The following is a 14,626-nucleotide window of genomic DNA, read 5'->3' as shown; positions in this document are numbered from 1 at the left end:
CCAATCCCTGCCCAAATTGATGAATGAATGACTCTTGTTTTAAGCCACTGAGTTTTGGTCTGGTTTGTTAAACAGTAATAATAACCAGAATAACAACTTATTCAGGTAACTCGTAAGTTTATGGCCCATGTACTTTGAAAAATACCCTTTCTGATAATCAAATGTCAGGAGATTATGCAAAAGGTATGGGGTAAAAACTATTAAAGAAAATAATGTGTTTTTTTCAAGATGGCTGACTTAGTGACATCAGATGACAGTTCTACTCAGAAAGGAGATCAAAGTTACTGGTGAATGGACAAGTTTCAAATGGAAAACTGAGGGAAGAGAACCAGAACCTGTCAGAGAGAGCAAAGGAAGAAGCTGGGCTGCAGAAAAGGAAAGCAGTAAGAATATGGCAGAGATCAGCCCCTGAGGAATGTGGATCCCTGTAGAAAGAGTATGTGGGAGTGCTTCTCTGCTTCCCTCACCCCTCTGACCATCTGCTGACCACCAACTGTTGGGGAGCCCCTCTTCCCTGGTGACCCTGAGCAATGCTGTTAGTGGCAATTTGGGAACTTTCCAGGGACAGAGACCTGGGTGGCCAGCTCGTGTAGGTGTGCCCACACTCTCTCATACCTGAACTGAGACAGCAGGTGCCATACTGGTTGTGCACCCATAGTGGGCCACTGCCCTGGCCAGGGATTCTCTGCCATTGAGTCACCACACCACCATACCTAACAACCTGCTTGGTCTTTGGCGAGCACAGGGAACAGTGGGTCCCCAGGAAACTGCAGAATCCCTGGAAATCTAATGGTCTGCATGGCCCCCCCTAAGGGAGTGGGGGAGTACAGCCCACCAGGGCCTCCCTTGGGACAAAGGAAACAGAGGTGTGATGGTAATCAATGAAGGAGACAGCACTGATGCCTGGAAATGGAAGTGGAGAGGGGGACTTGTCCTGCCCACCACCCCACTCCCGTCCTCTGTTGCAGACACAGCAGTAGCTCTTCTCACTGGGGGTGAGTGTGTAGACATGTGGAGAAAGCATTTTTTGTGCTTTTCATGCCAGCTCCACCCCCTACTGAAATTGACCCTATGCTACTTGGATGCCAAAGGACTGGACCCAGCTACTCCTCCCTTTGCAGAATGGCAATGTCTTGGCAACAGAGGACAGAAAAATTATGGAGCTGCCTGCTCTGGACTGGGGGAAGGGGCAAAGCCTCTTCAATTCATTTTGGCGGTAGCCATCAGAGGGGCATATCCGTGTCCTGCAGCCACACTGTGGTCAGGAATCAAAGGTCACAGTCTTTATGAATTGAAGTTCATAAGTCCTGTGACAGGAGCGTGATAGGGAAGTGGGTTGCATTCTTGCCTGCTCTGGATGAGGAGCTGGTGAATCCCTCCTGCTCCTTCCTCCAAGACCTCGGCACACCTCAACACAATCTCTTCCTACCCCACTACCCTGCATCAGAGAAGGTGTTTTCTTTTTTATTTATTTATTTTTATTTATTTATTTTTTATTTTTTTATTATACTTTAAGTTCTAGGGTACACATGCACAACATGCAGTTTTGTTACATACATATACATGTGCCATGTTGGTGTGCTGCACTCATTAACTCATCATTTAAATTAGGTATTTCTCCTAATATTATCCCTCCCCCCTACCCCCACCCCATGACAGGCCCCAGTGTGTGATGTTCCCCACCCTGTGTCCAAGTGTTCTCATTGTTCAGTTCCCACCTACGAGTGAGAACATGGGGTGTTTGGTTTTCTGTCCTTGTGATAGTTTGCTCAGAATGATGGTTTCCAGCTTCATCCGTGTCCCTACAAAGGACATGAACTCTTCTTTATGGCTGCATAGTATTCCATATTGTATTTGTGCCACATTTTCTTAATCCAGTCTATCATTGATGGACATTGGGGTTGGTTCCAAGTCTTTGCTATTGTGAATAGTGCTGCAATAGACATACATGTGCATGTGTTTTTATAGCAGCATGATTTATAATCCTTTGGGTATGCACCCAGTAATGGGATGGCTGGGTCAAATGGTATTTCTAGTTCTAGATCCTTGAGAAATTTCCACACTGTCTTCTACAATGGTTGAACTAGTTTATGGTCCCACCAACAGTGTAAAGGTGTTCCTATTTCTCCACATCCTCTCCAGCACCTGTTGTTTCCTGACTTTTTAATGATGGCCATTCTAACTGGTATGAGATGGTATCTTGTTGTGATTTTGATTTGCATTTCTGTGATGGCCAGTGATGATGAGCATTTTTTCATATGTCTGCTGGCTGCATAAATGTCTTCTTTTGAGAAGTGTCTGTTCATATCCTTTTCCCACTTTTTGATGGGGTTGTTTGATTTTTTCTTGTAAGTTTGTTTAAGTTCTTTGTAGATTCTGGATATTAGCCCTTTGTCAGATGGGTAGATTGTAAAAATTTTCTCCCATTCTGTAGGTTGCCTGTTCACTCTGATGGTAGTTTCTTTTGCTGTGCAGAAGCTCTTTAGTTTAATTAGATCCCATTTGTCAATTTTGGCTTTTGTTGCCATTGCTTTTGGTGTTTTAGACATGAAGTCCTTGCCCATGCCTATGTCCTGAATGGTATTGCCTAAGTTTTCTTCTAGGGTTTTTATGGTTTTAGGTCTAACATTTAAGCATCATGCTACCTGACTTCAAACTATACTACAAGGTTACATTAACCAAAACCTCATGGTACTGGTACCAAAACAGAGATGTAGACAATGGAACACAATAGAGCCCTCAGAAATCATAGCACACAACCACAACCATCTGATCTTTGACAAACCTGACAAAAACAAGAAATGGGGAAAAGATTCCCTATTTAATGAATGGTGCTGGGAAAACTGGCTAGCCATAAGTAGAAAGCTGAAACTGGATCCCTTCCTTATACCTTATATAAAAATTAATTCAAGATGGATCAGAGAAGGTGTTTTCAATCTTCATCAGCCCACCTGAGGATGAGCTGGCTTTTACTCTTAAGCACCTCCAGTGTTGCTGCGGGCCATGGATATTGCTTCAGTTCAATAAGCCTGAACTGCACTACCAAATAAAAATCTTGCTGTCAGAAGGGCTTAGTGCTAGTCTGGAGATAAGCTTCTTGAATATTCCACACCCTCAGCCCTGCAGGAGATAGTGTGTAAGCTCATACAATACATAACTACAACAAACAGCATCTGAGAAAGCACACAGAAGCTATCCACAACCAAGGAACCCAAACAGAGCCTTAGGCCTCTGAAAGCACCCACAAACAAAGCCAAATAATCATACACAACATACTACATGGTCATACCCTCAAGGAAAAAAAGAATAAAAAAATTTAGAAGTCTCATCCAAATGATTGCAAATTCAAAAATAAGAAGGAGCATGCTGCTCCCTCAGATGAGAAAGAATCAGTGCAAGAACTCTGACAATACAAAAAGCCAGAGTGTCTTTTTTTTTTTCTTTTGAGATGGAGTCTCGCTCTGTCACCCAGGCTGGAGTGCAGTGGCGCAATCTCGGCTCACTGCAAGCTCCACCTCCCGGGTTCACGCCATTCTCCTGCCTCAGCCTCCCGAGTAGCTGGGACTACAGGCACCCGCCACCACACCTGGCTAATTTTTTGTATTTTTTAGTAGAGACTGGGTTTCAGCATGTTAGCCAGGATGGCCTCGATCTCCTGACCTCATGATCTGCCCGCCTCGGCCTCCCAAAGTGCTGGGATTACAAGTGTGAGCCACCGCGCCCGGCAGCCAGAGTGTCTTGACACTATTTCTCTAGCAATGGATCTTAATTAAATTGAAAAGTCTAGAATGACAAAGAATTCAAAATATGGATTTCAAAGTAACTGAATGAGATCGAAGAGAAAGTTGAAATTCAACACACACAAAAAAACAGAAAAATGACTCAGGACATGAAAGATGAGATAGTTATATTAAGAAAAAATGAAATAGGCCATCTGGAATTGAAAAATTTACTACAGGAACTCCAAAATACAATTGGAAGCTTTAAACAATAGACTAGATGAAGACTAGAAGGAAGAATTTAAGAGCTTGAAGACCAGTCTTTTGTATTAACCCCATCAGACAAAAACAAAAACAAAAAGACTGAGAAAATGAACAAAGCCCTCAAGAAATAGGGGATTATGTAAAGTGACCAAACCTACACTTTATTGGCATTTTTGAGAGAGAAGATGAAAAAGTAAGAAATATGGATTATGTAATCAAAGGAATACTTCAGGAAAATGTCCCTAATCTTGCTAGATTGATCAACATTCAGATACAAGAAATTCAGAAAATACCTGCAAGATGCTTTAAAAGACAACCATTCCCAAGCATATAGTCATCTGACTGTCCAAGGTCAATGCAAAAGAAAAAATCTTAAAGGCCACTGAAGAAAAGGATCAGATTACCTGTAAAGGAAATTCCATCAGACTGACAATAGAATTTTCAGCAGAAACCTTAGAAACCAGAAGAGATTGGGGGCCTAATTTTAGCCTTTTTAAAGAAAAAAAAATGCCAGCCAAGAATTTCATATCCTGCTAAACTAAGCTTTATAAATGAAGGAGAAATAAAGTCTTTCTCAGGCAAACAAATGCTAAGGGAATTAATCATCACCAGACTAGGCCTACAAGAGATGCTCAAAGAAGTTTGAAACGTGGAAACAAAAGAACTGTACTTGGTATCATAAAAGCACACATAAGTAGAAAGCTCACAGATCCTATAAAGCAATTACACAATTCAGACTACAAAGAAACTAGGTAACAAAAATATGACAGGAACAAAACCTCACATATCAATATTAACCTTGAACATAAGTGGCCTAAATGCTTAAAAGTGGCAAGTGGGATAAAACAACAACAGCAACAACAAGGTCCAACTTTCTGCTGCCTTCAAGAGATACATCTCCATGTATAATAACACCCATGGGCTCAAAGTAAAGGGATGGAGAAATATCTATCATGCAAACAAAAACAAAAAAGAGCAGGGGTTGCTATTCTTGTATCAGCTAAAATACACTCTGAAGCAACAATAGTAAAAAGAAGGCCATTATATAATGATAAAGGGTTCAATTCAACAGGATTTTACTATCCTCAATATATATGTACCCAACATTGGAGCGTCCAGATTCATAAAACAAATACTGCTAGACCTCAGAAAAGAGACAGACAGCCATACAATAATAGTGGGAGACATCAACCTACCACTGATAGCACTAGATAGATCATCAAGGCAGAAAACTAACAAAGAAACTCTGTACTTAAATTGAACTCTTAACTGAATAGTCCTAATAGACATATACAGAATACACCACCCAACAACCACAGCATACACATTTTTTTCTCATCTGTGCATGGGACATTCTCTAAAATTAACTACATGCTCAGTCACAAAACAAGTCTCAATAAATTTAAAAAATCAAAATCATGTCAAGCATTTTCTCGGACCACAGTAGAATACAATTAGAAATCAATAGGAAGAGGAACTCTCAAAACCACACAAGTACGTGTAAACTAAGCAAATTGCTCCTGAATGACTTTTGGGTAAATAACAAAATTAAGGCAGAAGTCCACAAAAATGAAACTAATGAAAATAGAGACACAACATACCAAAACCTCTGGGATACAGCAAAAGCCGTGCTAAAAAGGAAGTTTATAATGCTAAATGCCTACCTAAAAAGATACAAAAATCTCAAATTAACAACCTAATGTCACACCTAAAGGAACTAGAAAAATAAGAACAAACCAAACCCAAAGCCAGCAGAAGAAAAGAAATAAAAAAGGCCAGAGCAGAACCAAATGAAATTGAGATAAAAAAAAACCCACACAAAATGAAAAGTTGATTTTTGAAAGATCAAACAAAATGGGTAGATCACCAGCTAGATTAACAGAAAAAAGAAAGTCGATTCAAATAAGCATAATCAGAAATGACAAAGTATAACAAGGTGACATTAGGACTGATACCACAGAAATACAAAAAATCCTCAGAGACTGTTATGAACATCTCTATGCATACAAACTAGAAAACCTAGAGGAAATGGATAAGTTCCTGGAAATACACAACCTCCCAAGATTGAAGTAGAAAGAAATTGAAATCTAGAGCAGATCAATAACAAGTTATGGAATTGAATCAGTAATGAAAAAATCTTCCCACCAAAAAAACTACAAAAAGCCCTGGACCAGATGGATTTGCAGCCACACTCCACCAGATGTACAAAAAAGGGCTGGTACCAATCTTACTGAAACCATTCCAAAAAAATCAAAGAGGAGGGCTTCCTCCCTAACTCGTTCTACAAAACCAGTATCATACTGATACCAAAATCTGGCAAGGACACAACAACAAAAGAAAACTACAGGCCAATATTCCTGATGAATATAGATGCAAAAATCCTCAACAAAATACTAGCAAAACAAATTCAGCAGCACATCAAAGGGATAATTCATCATGATCAAGTGGGTTTTATTCCTGAGATGCAAGGATGGTTGAACAAATGCAAATCAATAAATGTGATTCACCATGTAAACAGAATTAAAAACAAAAACCGTATGATCATCTCAATAGAGGCAGAAAAAGCACTTGTTAAAATCCAACATCCCTTCATGATAAAAATTTTCAACAAAATGAAATCATATCCTCTGCAGCAACATGAATGCAGCTGGAGGCCATTATCCTAAGCAAATTAATGCAGAAACAGAAAACCAAATACCACTTGTTCTCACTTATAAGTAAGACCTAAATTTTGGGTACTCATGGAGATAAAGATGGCAACCATAGACACTGGGGACTACTGGAAGGGGGAGAGTGGGGAGGGTGCAAGAGTTGAAAAACTGTTGTGTACCATGCTCAGTACCTGGGTGACAGGATCATTTGTACCCCAAACCTCAGCATCATGCAACACACCCAGGTAACAAACCTGCACATGTACTCCCTGAATTTACAATAAAAGTTGAAAAAAAATCTTCAACAAACTAGGCCTTGAAGGAACATACCTCAAAATAATAAGAGCTATATGTGACAGACTCATAGACAACATCATTCTGAATGAGCAAAAGTTGAAAGCATCCACCTAAGAACTGGAAAAAGACAGGGATGTCCACTGTTACCACTTCTATTCAACATAGTACTGGAAGTGCCAGCCAGAGCCATCAGGCATGAGAAAGAAATAAAAGGCATCCAAATAGGAAAAGAGGAAATCAAATTATCTGTCTTCACTGATGACATAATCCTATACCTAGAAAGCTGTAAAGATTCCTCCAAAAGACTCCCAGACCTGATAAATGACTTCAGTAAAGTTTCAGGATACAATGTCAACATACAAAAATCAGTAACATTTCTATATACCAATAATGGTCAAGCTGAGAAACAAATCAGGAACTAATCCTATTTACAGTAGCCACACACACACACAAAAACTACCAAGCAATACATTTAACCAAGAAGATGAAAGATCTCTACAAGGAGATCTACAAAACACTGATGAAAGAAATAATAGATGAACAAACTAATGGAGAAACATTCTGTGGTCATGGATCAAAAGAATCAGTATCATTAAAATGACCATACTCTGCAAAGCCATCTACAGATTCAATGCTATTCCTATCAAATTACCAACATAGTGTTTTACAGAATAAGAAAAAAAAATAAAATTCATATGAACCAAAAAAGAGCCCAACTAGTCAAAGTAATCTTAAGCAAAAAGAACAAAGCCAAAGGCTTTACATTATCCAACTTCAAACTATACTACAAGTCTATAGTAACCAAAACAATATGGTGCTGGTATTAAAAACAGACACATAGATCAATGAAGCAGAATGGAGAACTCAGAAATAAAGCCACACATCTAAAAACAACTGATCTTTGACAAAGTCAACAAAAATAAACTATGGGTAAAAGACATCCTATTCAGTAAATGGCACTGGGAATACTGGCTAGCCATATGCAGAAGAATGAAACTGGACCCTATCTCTTAGCATGTACAAGAATTAGCTCAAGATAGATTAAGACTTAAATGGAAGACTGAAACTATAAAAGTCCTAGAAAAAGCATAGGAAAAATTCTTCTGGACATTGGCCTCCACAAAGAATTTATGACTGAAGACTTCAAATGCAACAAAAACAAGAACAGACAAAATGTGACTTCATTAAATTATAAAGCTTCCACACAGCCAAAGAACTATCAATAAACAACCTATAGAACTGGAGAAAATTTTTGCAATCTACCCATCTGACAAAGGTCTACTATCCAGCATTTATACAGAACTTAAATTTATAAGAAAAACACAACCTAATTAGAAAGTGGGCAAAGGACATGAACAGATACTTTTCAAAAGAAGACATACAGATGGCCACAAGCATATGAAAAAATGCTCAACATCACTGATCACTAGAGAAATGCAAATCAAAATCACAATGAGGTACCATCTCACACCAGTCAGAATGATTACTATGTAAAAGTAAACAACAACAACAACAACAAACACAGGCTGGCGAGGTTGCAGAGAAAAAGGAACGCTTGCTTATACATTGTTGTTAGGGGTGTAAATCAGTTCAACCATTGTGGAAGACAGTGGCAATTCCTCAAAGACCTAAAAACAGAACTGCCATTTGACCCAGCAATCCCATCACTGGGAATATACCCAAAGGAATATAAATTGTTCTGTGATAAAGACGCATGCATGCATATGTTCACCGCAGCGCTATACACAATAGCAAAGACATGGTATCAATCTTAATGCCCATCAATGGTTGACTGGAAAAAGAAAATGTGGTACATATACAAAATGGAATAATATGGTGCCATAAAAAAGAACAAGATCAAGATCATGTCCTTTGTAGGAACAGGGATGGAACTGGAGGCCATTATCCTTAGCAAACTAATGCAGGAACAGAAAACCAAATATCGCATTGTATTAGTCCATTCTCATGCTGCTATAAAGAAATACCCGAGACTGGGTAATTTATAAAGAAAAGAGGTTTAATTGACTCATAGTTCTGCATGGCTTGGGAGGGCTCAGGAAACTGACAATCATGGCAGAAGGCACCTCTTCAAAGGGCGGCAGGAGAGAGAATGAGTGCAAGTGGGGGGAATGCCAGATGCTTATAAAACCATCAGATCTCATGAGACTCATTCATTATCATGAGAACAGCCTGAGGGGAGAAACTGCCCCCATGATCCAATTATGTGCCCTTGGCATGTGGGGATTATTACAATTCAAGGTGAGATTCGGGTGGGGACACAGAGCCAAACCATGTCACGCATGTTCTCACTTATAAGTGGGAGCTAAATGATGAGAACATGTGGACACATAAAGGGGAACAACACACACTGGGGCCTATAGGAGGGTGAAGGGTTGCAGTAGTAAGAGTATCAGAAAAACTAACTAATTGGACTAGGCTTAATACTTGGTGACAAAATAATCTGTACAACAAACCCCCATGACACAAGTTTACCTATACAACAAATCTGCACATATACCCTGGAACTTAAAGGTTAAATTAAAAACAAAGAGGACATACATGCTGCCAACAAACATATGAAAAAATATTCAACGTCACTAATCATCAGAGAAATGCAAATTAAAACCACAATGAGATACTATCTCACACCAATCAGAATGGCTATTATTAAAAAGTAAAAAAAAACTGATGATGATGGCAAGGTTGCAGAGAAAAGGGAATGCTTATACACTGTTGGTAGGAATGCAAATTAGTTCCAACTATGTGGTAAACAGTCTGGAGATTTCTCAAAGAACTAAAAGCAGAACTACCATTCAACCCAGCAATCCCTCTATTGGATATCTACCCAAAGGAAAAGAAACCATTTAATCAAAAAGACAGCTTGCATTTTTTTTTTCTTTTGAGACGGAGTCTCGCTCTGTCACCCAGGCTGGAGTGCAGTGGCACGATCTCGGCTCACTGCAAGCTCCTCCTTCTGGGTTCACGCCATTCTCCTGCCTCAGCCTCTCCGAGTAGACAGCTTGCATTTTTATGTTTATTGCAGCTATTCGCAATAGCAAAGTCATGGAATCAACCTAAGTGTCAATCAAGAGTAGACTGGATAAAGAAAATGAGGTGTTTAATTTTTTTTAAAATGTGATGTTTAATGTTTAAAAGAAAATGTGGTATTAATATATACCATGGACTGGCCAGGCGCGGTGGCTCACGCTTGTAATCCCAGCACTTTGGGAGGCCGAGGCAGGCGGATCACGAGGTCAGGAGATCGAGACCACGATGAAACCCCGTCTCTACTAAAAATACAAAAAAAATTAGCCGGGCGTGGTGGCGGGCACCTGTAGTCCCAGCTACTCGGAGAGGCTGAGGCAGGAGAATGGCGTGAACCTGGGAGGCAGAGCTTGCAGTGAGCCGAGATTGCGCCACTGCACTCCAGCCTGGGCGACAGAGCGAGACTCCGTCTCAAAAAAAAAAAAAAAAAAAAAAAATATATATATATATACACACCATGGACTACCATACAACCATAAAAAAGAATGAAATCATGTCTTTTGCAGTAACATGGATGTAGGTGGAGGCCATTATCTTAAGCGAAATAACTCAGAAACAGAAAATAAAATATCATGCGTTCTGCCTTAGAAGTGGGAGCTGAACAATGGGTACTCTTGGACATTAAGATTGCAACAGTAGACACTGAGGACTCCAAAAGTGGGAGGTTAAGAGGGGGGCGAGGTTAAAAGTCTACCTACTGGGTGCTATGTTCACTACTTGGGTGACAGGTTCACTAGAAGTCCAAACCCCATCATTATGCAATATACTCATGTAACAAACATGTGCATGTATCCGCTGAACCTATAATTTAAAAAAATAAGAAGAAAAAGAGAAAATAATGTGATCAGTGGTTATATGCAGGGAAAAAATAGTTTAATATGAGGTCTCAATAATAATATGGAGAGCATGAATCTCAGTCTACACATTCAGATATATAGAAGAAATAACTTTTTAAATTTTGATAAGGTAACATAATTTTTTTTTCTTCATTCCATTTTTCTGCAGTGCTGAGGCACTGGGAGTTTCTGATCTTGGCTACTGTTTATTCAATCCGTGGCAACTACTGACATTTCCTTGGTCCTATGTCCACTGATGGATCATTGCTTAGGGTTTCTAGTCCCTGACTCCAAGAACAAGGCTCTTTGAAGTCCAGCTTTCTGAGCTGATTCTGTCCCTGGTCAGCACAACAGGACAACATGTGGTGCAGGGCAGTCCATGGGCTGCCCAAGGCCCAGTGGTCACACTTTGCAGTTGTTTCTACTCTGCATCATGCTGCCTTCTTGGGGCCCCAAGTGGAAGAGTGAAGTGGATAAATGAGTGAAGTGTACCAGTTGTAAGATAAAAGGTGCTGTCGCTATTTAGCTCTATCTAATTGTTACCATAAAGGAATTTGGGTTCAGCGTGCCAGATAGTCTGATATTTCAAGAAAATCCTGAAGTGATCATTGTTATGTGGTATCTCCTGATATTAAGTGCATAAAACAAAGACAAAATTTTAAAATATATTTAGGTGAAATGAAACATATCTGTCGGCCAGCTTTACAGCCTGCCAGTTTGTAAGCTCTGACTTAGTTAATTTTATGTGTGTGTGGGTTGAGGGGGAGGGGATATAAAGAGCAAAGCAGAACAAAGAATAAAAAGAAATATTGGAAACAAAGCTCGATCCAAGAGTTTTTCAAAAATATTATCCTAGAGAAAAAGAGGGAATGAAGGATAATATAAAACTTAAAAAGACATTTTTCAATCTAGTTTCAAATGAGGGCAGTTTCCATGTGTCAAATAATCAGCCAGTTAATAAATAGTGCCTTGCCTAGAGTTCAGAGCCCAGAGCCCGGGACAACCTAGGGTATTACAACTGAAAAGGAGATGGGAATGGAAAGAGAGCTCAATAGGAGAGGTCCGTGAGGCTCTGAGAAGTCAGTTTACAGAGATGCAAGCAAGCAGGCTTTCTTCTCTGTCTGATGGCAATTTTGAATGTTAGGTTTATCTTCTGACTGAAAAGGAAAAGCAATTGAAATTCACAAGCACTTCTTTACTTACTTTGAATATGATACCATTCAGAGAGTAATCACGAACGCTCCCACTCAGACGTAATCACTGCTCTCTGAGTTTAGCTCCTAAAATGTTAATTAAAACAATATGTTAAACTTAGGGTCTAAAAAATGAGCAAGGGACAGAGGAATGCAAGGCTTGCTAGATGAATATAGGTCACTGGGGAGCCAATGAAGAAGGCGATTTCTACACAGCTGTCCCTTGTGCTGTCAGTCAGCCTTCTAGTGCAATGCTGTAGCTTTACTGGGAAAGGGCCAGATTCAAGATCATATACACTTTAGGAGATAGGCCAGGGAGTTGGTCTGAAGTTCTCCATACTATGAGATCTACCTTTCCTTTTGGATGGCGTGCAAGAGGGCATTTGGGGAATGCACAAGAGTGAAGAAGTATTTATAGTTAAGGCTCTTGTTGAAGGCAAGAAAAACAAAACAAAGCAAAAAACCAACTCTAACAGATCTAAAGCAAGAGAAGAAATATTTGCTCACATAACAGTCAAGGATAGGATTGTTGTAGCTCTCTCCAGGGTCTCAAATGATCTTATCAGGACTTAGTTACTCTTCTCTCTTGACCCTAACTAGACACCAGCCCAGAAGTTCCAGGTTAACACTGAAGTTTCAGGTTCAAGTTCAATGGAAAAGAGAGCATCACATCCCAGTGGTTCAAAACTAAGCTCCAAAATTAGCTCTGATTGCACCAAAACAAATTACATGCCAACTCTTGATTCAATCCTGTGACTAAGGGAATATTGGCACTTTGACTGGCTGGGACTAAGTCAGGCCACACAATTCAACATTGGAACTTTTCTACATTTTTTTTTTAAATCCTACCAGTTCTTTTTCTCTTTATACTTTAAATTGAGTCCTTTGCATTGATCTGTCTTTCAGTTAATGGAAATTGTGTCCCATCTGCTGTTAAACCAATCTGTCACATTCTTACTTTCATATATTACATTTTAAAATTTTAGAATGTCCATTTGATTCTTTTGTTATAGATTCACCCCTGACATGTACAAGCATTTTCAAAGAAGCATTATTCAGAATAGATAAAACTGGAACCTAAATACTTTTTAAAAATTATTATGTTAATAATCTTAATTATTCTTATATATATAAAATAATATATAGAGACCCTTGCCAAAATAAGTCCTCAAAAATTGATTTAAGACTCAGAGTTGTTCCTCTTCATGAAAATCATTAGTAAAAGGAGAAAAATTTATATGATCTGAAAAGAAACTGGAGAATCAAAATAATTTCTATAAAAAGTAGAATAGATAAATTATGTTATATTCAAAGAATGAGATACCATATAGTAATGAAAATGAATGAACTATAACTATATCCAACATCATGGATGAAAGTTAAAAACCTAAGACACAGCAGTCAAGTTATTCACCCTGTGGCAACTACTGACATTTCCTTGGTCCTATGTCCACTAATGGATCACTGCTTAGGGTTTCTACTCCCTGACTGCAGGAAGAAGGCTCGTTGAAGTCCAGCATTCTGAGCTGCTTCTGTCCCTGGTGAGAACAACAGGACAACATGCTGGTGCAGGGCAGTCCATGGGCTGCCCAAGGCCCAGTGGTCATACTTTGCAGCTGTTACTACTCCGCATCATGCTGCCTTCTTGGGGCCCCAAGTGGAAGAGTGAAGTGGAATCATAAAATAATGTGTGATTACATTTATGTAAAGTTCAAAAATAGACTAAAATAGCTAGGGACCAATATTAAGGTAGAAAAATATAAATAAAATCAAGGAAACAATTATGAACAAAGCCAGCATATATACTTTTGGATATATATAGTATATTTTGCAATAAAGAAAGTATAAAATAAAGGAAAGAGGTAATCATGGGTTTTGGCAAACCCATGAGAACATAAGTGGTTTACTTCTGCCTTTTACCTCTATAGTGTCTTCTGCTGCCTCCTTTCAACACTATCACAAACTTTCCACAGTGATGTTCTCTCTTTGTGGCCTGAACTCTCCACTCCTGTCCTAGAAAAGTGGTAAGTAATGGTATCTCCTGCAGCCCTCTGTCACTGGACAGAAAAGTCAGTGTGTACTCTAGAAAGAGTTACTCACATGTCTCTATAATCAGTATGATAGATAGGTTCCAGGAGCAAATATGAGATAAACCATAGCTGCAGGGAAGTTGGAAATAAGACGAATGAGATTATGCCCTGGGAGTCACACTATAAAATCAGATAATGAATTTTAAACAGATTTGTAAATGCCTGCTAAATAATAGGTAAGTTTTTTTAGTATTTACGAAGGCTAATTTGTGAAAAATATTACATACATAATCCTTACAACAATTTTGCAAATTAAATGAGGTTATTTTCTTAATATTGCAGTGGAGGAAACTGATGTTTAGGACATTTTCAATGAAGTCCTCAAGGTCACATGGCCAGAAAGGGGCAGAACTGAGATCGTCTAGCTCTCAAGCCCTTGTCCTGAACTCTCACATTGTAATATCCTTATGAAGGAGGTGCAGTGGCTCCCAGGCCTGAGCAAGACTGGAGAATTTCATCATCCGTGATATAATTTAGCAACAGAAGTGTAGCACATCAGAGTGACTTGGGAGGCCCAATCTGGGCATACTT

At 39.2% G+C, this 14,626-nt stretch overlaps 1 non-coding gene across 1 annotated transcript; it reads right to left on the bottom strand.

Moving 5' to 3' along the window:
- Positions 1-13,152: 13,152 nt before the first annotated feature.
- Positions 13,153-13,268, bottom strand: LOC115836860. Its single transcript, XR_004031852.1, has one exon. It is a non-coding gene; the product is annotated as a U5 spliceosomal RNA (small nuclear RNA).
- Positions 13,269-14,626: the final 1,358 nt, after the last annotated feature.

The sequence above is a fragment of the Nomascus leucogenys genome, chromosome 9 (assembly GCF_006542625.1).
Source record: "Nomascus leucogenys isolate Asia chromosome 9, Asia_NLE_v1, whole genome shotgun sequence".
Taxonomy (NCBI): domain Eukaryota; kingdom Metazoa; phylum Chordata; class Mammalia; order Primates; family Hylobatidae; genus Nomascus; species Nomascus leucogenys.
Note: the sequence above shows the minus strand (reverse complement) of the source record. Positions and strands in the feature narration are given on the sequence as shown.